The sequence below is a fragment of the Carya illinoinensis genome, chromosome 10 (assembly GCF_018687715.1).
Source record: "Carya illinoinensis cultivar Pawnee chromosome 10, C.illinoinensisPawnee_v1, whole genome shotgun sequence".
Taxonomy (NCBI): domain Eukaryota; kingdom Viridiplantae; phylum Streptophyta; class Magnoliopsida; order Fagales; family Juglandaceae; genus Carya; species Carya illinoinensis.
In genome coordinates, this window is record NC_056761.1 from 38,107,712 (window position 1) to 38,116,664 (window position 8,953).

General features: G+C 36.2%; 1 pseudogene; it reads left to right on the plus strand.

The window, feature by feature from the left end:
• Positions 1 to 1,306: 1,306 nt before the first annotated feature.
• LOC122278708 lies at positions 1,307 to 3,536 on the plus strand (annotated as a pseudogene).
• Positions 3,537 to 8,953: the final 5,417 nt, after the last annotated feature.

Below are 8,953 nucleotides of genomic sequence, written 5' to 3' on the forward strand. Positions count from 1 at the left end.
AGTAACTATAATGTACCTATCTATAATGTAAATAAAATGAACAAATAATAAAAATTCAAGTTGCAAATCAGCTCCAAACTTCCAAATTGTTTTAAGCTTAATGAATTATTAAATTCATGGAGGAGATCATGGAGCAAAGACTTTGCTTTCAAAATTATATATCTTAATACATAGATAAAGACGTACAAATTATAGATAATGTCACTCATATCGGCTCATTTCCATAAATGGGTTGGTTTGGTTACACAAAATCAAACTATCTCATCTGATTTTATATAATCATTACAACTTTATGAAATTCTCAAATAAAATATAAAAAATAATTTAACTTTTTTAAATTTCAGAACAAAACTAATATTATAACAATATTTTATTCAACTTTAAACAAAATATCTTATCTGTTCTCATCTAATTAAATTGCATAACCAAACTAGGTCAGATGAGAGAGACATAAATTAAGAGGCTATAAATATGAAAAATTCCAATTTAAAAAACTGGTAGAAATGGAGACAAGGATGATGATTGATTAGAAGGGGCCAAAACTGAGTTCTGAAATTGAAAAAGAAAAATTAATGAGAACAAAAACTCAGGTATTAATTATTAAAACCAAAGTTTCAGAGCTCACATTATAATTTAAAGAATTAGAAAGGCCGAAAGGGTATTAGGTTGGTAATAAAATAATATTGCAATCAGGATTACTCTTAATCAAAAGACAAAAGTGTTTGCATAAGGAACTGGCCTCCTTAATTCGGCCTATCTACCATCTTACATATGCACAAATTACAAAACTCCATGACCAAGGCACGTTTAGATATAAAGATCAAATATGAAATCTCAAAATCTTTAAAATTTTGTTAATTTTATTTTTAAATATCACTCAAACTCAAAACACTTTTCAATTTTAAAATTTTAATCTTTTTTATTTAATCATTATCTAATTATTATCCGAACATAAAAACTAATATAAATTTTATGAACTTCAAAATAAAACACAAAAATTAATAAAATTTTTACAAACTTCAAAACAAAAATAATATTAAAAATTTATATTCAAATAATTTATTTAACTTTATGATATTTTTATTCAACTTTTTCTCTCATATTTATCAAAATCCAATAAAACGTATGTCTTCACTTAAATCATTTCACTACTATTCATAAAATTATGAAATATTTCATAAGGATCGTATAGGGTTGTTTCATATTCAATGAAGTTAAACTTTGTTTTATAATATGTACAACTTATTTGATAAAGAAATTATGATCATGTGTAAACTAAGAATCTTACCTAAATCACTATTAAAACATGAAACTTGAGGATAAAGTTTTCAAGCAAGTAAATTAACTGTTTCTGCTTGACCTTTTTTATGCAGATACCATTTGCTGACCACAAAGCCATCTGTCTACCTAAAGGTCAATTTGATTTTGAAAAGATGATGTTGAGCTATATAGGAGTCATTGAATGAAAGGATCACAAAATGTCAGTGTCAATACGTGGACTTCTAACATTGGAATGTTTTTTACATATAAGAGGACCAATTTCAGCGTAGGCATTCTTTTAGTATTAGAATATTTTTTTATGGATTACATTGAAAAGATAGAGAAAGATTATTCAACAAATGTCTTGGATTAAAATATGAATGGGATTACACCTTACATGCCACCTCCAAGAAATGAAGAAAGAAGGCTCAGCTGGGAACTCTGGAGAAAGTGAGTGAGAGTGAAAGGTTAATAAATTATTGAAAACATATATCTTTTGGAGAAAGTGGGTGAGACTGAAAGCCTATAAATTATTGTAAACATATCTAGTTTGGTGCTAGATTTTATATTCTATTTCTCTAATTATTTTATGTTAATTTGTCCATACATTGGTCTATAAACAATTGGCTTGCGAGAAAAGTAAGCTCCCATACACAATTGTACCACCCTATAGAAACTATCAAACAATGATGATCTTTTTCAGCACTCATGGCCATTCTACAATGTCATGGATTCCACTTTTGATCAGGGTGTACACCATGACCTCAACATGGATGGCCCTTTTGATAGCTATAAGTTCTCTTCAGTACTATTCACCACAACAGAGGATTCCTCTCAATTTTCTTCAACTCCCTGTTCTTCAACTTTGTTCCATAGTAACTTTGTCCAATACCCATTTTGTGATGATTCCCAGCAAGTCATGTTAGCCATGAAAGATATCTTGATGGTGGGTGGGAAATTAGAGTCTATTTCGAATGATGATGCTGAGATTGAATGTATGAATGGGTTGTTAGGAGAAAATGAGGGAAGTTTCAGTATGCAACAATTTTCCCTAGGAGAAGACTTTTTGTGTCCTAGCCCATCAACAACAAAATCTAAGTCATCGCTTGATGTATCATCTATTCAACCATTACTCACCTTTCCAAGAGAGGATATGGAAGTCAATAACCTTCTGAGCATTTACCATTTACTCAAGGCTTATGGAGAAGCCTTGGAAAAGGATCAAAGAGAGCTTGCACAGGTGATTCTCAGATGGATCGGTGAGAAAGTTAGCCCAGTTGGCAAAAACTTGGAGCGTGTTGCATTCTACTTATCCCAGGAAATTAACAATCAGGGTGACTACCTTAAACAAGAGTCCTACAAGAATTTTGAGGTTGCGTTCCAAGCATTCTACCAAAGCTTCCCACAAGGGAGATTTGCTCACTTTGCAGCAAATTCTGCGATTCTTGAAGCCATGCTAGATGATGCAGAGACTATACACACAGTGGACTTTGACATGGGAGAAGGGATTCAATGGCCTCCAATGATTGAGGAGATTGCATGCCAAAAAAAAAAAAAAATTAACATTGACATCGATTAAATGGGAAGATGAGGATTGTGATTGTGTTCCTTCACCCTGGAGGTTTGAGGAAACCAAAAGGTGGCTCTGTAACCAAGCCAGAGCTCTTGGTCTAAGGTTGAAAGTGCAGGAGAAGAGAATTGAGGATTTGGTGAGTGAGAGAAAGAAAATGAAGAAAAGGAGTGGAAGAAGAGAATGGTTGGTTTTTAATTGCATGGTGGGGCTTCCACATATGGCAAGGAGTAGAAGCAGAAGGCTTGTGATGGAATTTCTAAGGGTGGCCAAGGAATCAATAGTTGGGCTTGCCGATTGCAGTACTAGTAATAGTGGTATTATAACCTTTGGTGATGGTGTTGCTTGTGAAAAACTAAAATATTGCTCAAGTTTTGGGTCATTCTTTTATGGATGTTTGGATCATTACCGAGCCATGTTAGAATCATTGGATGTGAATTTCTCACTTCATCTTCTAGAAGTAAGAATAGCTATGGAGTGTCTCTTTGTGGCACCTTATATCTCATCTCTGGTCATGTCACCAAGAGGTGTATTGTGGAGTTGAATTCATATGAATTCCTTATTTAACACTGTCTTTTGGAGTAGAACTACCATCAAAGGTGTTAAGGTATAGCAGGTTTTGATCAAAAGACCATGGCCTGCCTCTCTAGACTTTCTGCAGATCCTCTTCATTATGAAACTCAATCAGAAACATGTTGGCACCCATTTCTCTGAACAACACTTCTCCCTTCGGTTTCCATACCTTTAGCATCATGGCCTTGAAAGCTTCCTTGTTGATAGATTTGTTTGAGACAACAAGACCTATCAAACTATATTTCCCTCGTTTGCTAACCAGTGCATCAACAGTAATGTCAAGAGAGATCTCCTTTTGTTTAGCCTCAGTCAAACAAAAACTACCCCACTTCTCCATGATTTCATCAACCATGATCCTTTCTACTACTTTTGGTAAAAGCCAAAACCCTACACTTCCTCCTAAGTCAAAAGACTAGGAGACTACAACAAGAGACAAAACTCCTTAGCAAGAGCTAGGACACCGACCGATCTCGAACGGTGATTAATACGCTACAAGAAAAATGGATTTTTGTAACTAATTTATTGCAACCAAAAAATTATTTGTAACCAATTTAAGTTGGAAGTAGTTATTTCACTATAATTAACTGGTCACAAATAAGTAGTTTTCTTGTAGTGATACTTTTGTTAATTTTATATGTATTACGTTTTCTTGATAGAAGGACATGATGCTTTGAAATATTTGGATAAGGGTCTTGACTTATTTATATATATAACTCTATCAAAAAATTATGTTCTCAAGGTGATGTGGATAACATTTCTTGTAAAATATTTACATGGCATAATTATTTTATTTGGAAGATAAATTTTAAAATTTGAATATATCTTGCAAATCAAATCTTACCATCTAAGTGCTGTGAATTGCGTGTTCTTCACACCAATATGAGAATAAAATAACTCTTCTACATTAGTCATGAATCACATTAATGTAAATATTAGATAGGCTGAAAATATCTATTTAACACTCTCCATATAGAAAAAAATGTGAGGATTCACAATCAATAAATAATTGACTCTACGAACATTTGATCAATGATGTCAAGAGGTAAGTAGTGTTATAAGGATTCTTTTATTACTTGATTTTTCTTCCAAATCTTACATATATGATCATCTTGCCAACTGATCATCCCTTGACTCCATTGATGGAAAAGCTAAGTCATAACTAGAGATTTCGTATATGTATGTACACATTAAGTACCAATTAATAATTTCTATGAATTCATAAAATAGTTAAACATTTGATATTGCAACAGAAATCAAGTTTCTCCTACTCTCTGTTGTACACATGATCCAAACAGAAACCACATTCCCAGTTTCCATCACAATTCACATGTTGAAAACCACTTGTAATGTGAAACCAACCCTGCACCGTTCTCTGTTTTGTTGTATTAGGCACCAACCAAGACTCTGTAGCCACCCAATCTCTGCAGCAAATTTCTACATCGAAATCAGAAATTGTAGACTGCTCTCTCCTATAAATAGGAGAGCTCAGTTGTGCAGAATGGGAGTGGGAAAAATCAGAGAGAAAGAGAGTACATGAGAGAGAGAATTTGTAGAGTGTTTTGAAATCTCGTACAAATTCAATAAAAGAGGTTCCAGTGGACGTAGGAAATTTGCTGAACCATTTAAATATCGTCTTGTATGATTTTGGATAGGCCGGAGTGCACAATAATTGGTATCAGAACTCTAGTTTGCGCTGCCTAGAAATCAAGTTGATCGCAATCAACTTTTGATAACTCCAGGGTGTTCCTCGCGTCGAGACAAATCCGTTACCTCAAACAGAATTAAAAACAGAGGTCGGAAGAGCTCACACACTCCCCAAGAAGCCGGAGAGTGAGTCCACGCACCTCACTTGTAGTTGGAGGTTGAAGACGATTGAGCCACATGCTCCCACGCGCAGAAACACACTCCCACGAACCAAGAGGTGGAAGACGCGTGAAATCCACGCGACACACGTGCTCTCATGCACCCAGAAAGAGGAAGACGAGTGTTTTCCACTTTCTCACGCGCCCTAGAAGGAATCAGCACGTGTCGTCCACTTTCCCACGCGCCACACGTGCCCAACAGAAGCAGGGCGTGTACCACACGCGCCAATGTGCATACAGATGCCACTGTAGCACGTGCATCTCACGCTCCAGATGATCAGGACCGTCCTTTTTTTCCAGATTCTTGTCAGGCTTGACCTAAGCCATTTGGAGTCCGATTTCAACATCAAATAGTGCTTTCCAACTATTTGAATCATTCCAAACTCATCTGTACGGTTAGAATTTTAAAATTTTGTGTTCAAAATTTCTAAATTCAAATGGAAAGATCTGGAAGAGATAGGAGTTCTGAAAATGCCAGTAGCTCTGAGCGTTGGTCCACAATGTCAAATGCCAAATTTGAAGTTGAGAAGTTCAATGGAACAAACAATTTCGGTATGTGGCAGTGTGAAATGATGGATGTTTTGATCCAACAAGAGTTAAATATTGTGTTGGAAGAACGATTAGATGACATGATTGAAAAGGATTGGAGAAAGCTTAACACCCAAGCTTGTAGTACAATCCGGTTATGCCTTACCAAAGAATAGAAGTATTTTTTCATGAGAGAGACAAATGCTAGGGAACTTTGGCAGAAATTGGAGGATAAGTTCATGAAGAAGAGCATTGAGAGCCATTTGCACTTGAAGAAAAAGCTCTTCAGATTCCAATTTCGTGAAGGTATTTCTATGTCTGAACATCTGAATAGTTATAACCAAATTCTTGCTGATTTGTTAAATTTGGATGTTGAAATCTAAGATGAAGATAAAGCTTTACTTTTGTAAAATTTCTTGCCTGATACATATGAGCATTTAATTACTACTCTACTGTATGGGAAGGAAAAGATTAGTTTTGATTATGTATCTAGTTCTTTAATTAGCAATGAGTACCGCAGAAAAGATAAGCAGGTACAACTAGATACATCAAGTGAAGCGTTAACAGCAAGAGGGAGATCACAGTCAAGGTATCCCGGAAAGAAGAAAGGTTTTTAATCAAAAACCCGGGCCACATCACGTGGTTCATCAGTCTGCAGAAAACTCGCCAGAGACGAGTGTACGAGTGTTCCTTTTGTCGCAATAAAGAACACTGGAAGAAGGATTGTCTAACGCTAAAGAGACAACAGTAGAATCAACCCACCACAACCAATGTCGTGGACATAGATGATGATTCAGATTTTGTCTTGACAAGTTCATCATTCATTTGTCATTCCGATGAATGGATTATAGATTCCGGATGTACCTATCACATGTGTCCCAATTGGGACTGGTTTACTGACTTCACGAAGATTGAAGGTGGAGTAGTACTTATGGGCAATGACAGTGCCTGTAAGACTCAGGAAATAGGTAGCATTCGGTTAAAGCTGCACGATGGCAGCGTCAAGACTCTGATAAAAGTTCGATACATTCCAGACTTGCGGAAGAATCTCATCTCACTGGGATCTCTGGATTCAAAGGGATTCAGAATCACTATTGAAGACAGAACTCTCAAAGTACTAATGGGAGTTCAGGTGGCAATAAAGGGTTTGAGATGAGTAAACTTGTACTTATTGTAAGGAAGTACTGTTGATGGAAGAGCTTCCACATGCTGTGAGAAGCTAGAGAAGACTGATGTCGACACAACCAGTCTTTGGCATATGCGTATGGGACATGCAAGAGAAAAAACTTTGCAAACACTGGTGAAGCAAGGCTTACTCAAAGGTGCCAAGACTGGTAAACTATCTTTCTATGAGCACTGTGTATTGGGAAAGTAGAGACGGATCAAGTTTGGAACTGCTGTGCACAATACACAAGGGATACTTGACTATGTACACTCTGATATTTGGGGACCTACCCAAAATGCATCTTTGGGAGGTAAGCATTGGTTTCTAACTTTTGTGGATAATTATTCTTATCGTGTGTGTGTATACAATGAAGAATAAAGATGAAGTGTTGAAAATCTTCCTTTATTGGAAGAAAATGGTTGAGACTCAGACCAGTAAAAAAATTAAAAGGCTCAGATCTAATAACAGAGGTGAGTACACTTCAGATCTCTTCATGGAAGTATGCCGGAGAGAGGGAATTGTCAGACACTTCACTGTACAAGGTACACTGCTGCAGAACGGTATGGTAGAATGAATGAATCGTACTTTACTAGAGAAAGTGCGATGTATGTTGCTAGATGCTGGATTCAGTAAATAATTTTGGGTTGAAACTGTGACCTATGACTGCCACCTCATCAACCAACTACCCACAGCTGCCAATGACGATAAGACACCACTGAAATGTGGAGAGGTACACATGCTACTGATTATGACTATTTACATGTTTTTGGATGTCCTGCTTACTATCATGTTAAAGAAAGTAAGTTTGATCCTAGAGCCAAGAAAGCAAAATTCTTGGGCTTTAGTACTGGTGTAAAAGGGTATAGACTCTGGTGCATAGTGTTTAAAAAGGTGATCATCAGTAGAGATGTTACATTCATCGAATCTGAGATTCTTAAGTCACATAAGTATAAAGATTCCGATGAAAGTAGCCATGATAGCAAAACACTTGATTATTCGCAAAAAGTGGAGTTTTCCACTCAAAATGATTCAGGAGAAACAAATGGAGAGCACGAACAAGATGAGGTTAATAGTCTAGTCACAGTACCTCCAATACAACTTGAATCAATAGCAACCAACAGACTGAGACGAGAGAAACGTGTACCGACACGTTTTGCAGACTATGTGACATGCATTACCAACTGAAGGGGGTGAGATCTCAATCACTTACAAAGAAGCCAAACAGTCCAGTGAGCAAGTTGAATGGACAAAGGCGATGAATGAAGAGATGCAGTCTCTTCACCAAAACCAGACTTGGGAGCTTGTGCCGCTTCCAAAAGGAAAGAAGAAAATTGGCTATAAGTGGATCTTCAATCAGAAAGATGATCAAACTACTAAAAATGGATTGTGATACAAAGCTAGGTTGGTAGCCAAGGGCTACACTCAAACAGAGGGAATTGACTAAAGTGAAGTATTCTCTCATGTTGTGAAGCATTCATCCATTCGGATATTGTTAGCTTTGGTTGTACAATATGATCTTGAGTTAGCACAGCTTGATGTAAAGACAGCTTTCTTACATGGTGATCTGGAAGAGAAGATTTATCTGTCTCAACCAGAAGGTTTCAAAGAAGCTGGAAAAGAATATTGGGTATGCAGTCTGAAAAAGTCATTCTATGGCTTGAAGTAGTCACCTCGGCAATGGTATAAGCGGTTTGACCGCTTTATGATGGACCTGAAATACACTCGTTGCCAATACGATCACTGTGTGTATTTAAGAAAACTTGTAAGTGGATCTTTCATTTATTTGCTCTTATATGTAGATGATATGTTAATTGCATGTAAAAGCAATGAGAGATAAATCGCTTAAAAACTCAATTAAATCATGAGTTTGAAATAAAAGATCTGGGAGAAGCACGAAGAATATGAGGGATGGAGATCAGCAGAGATAGGGTAAAAGGTACAGTTCACCTTACTCAAAAGCAGTATCTTAAGAGAATACTGCAACGCTTCAACATC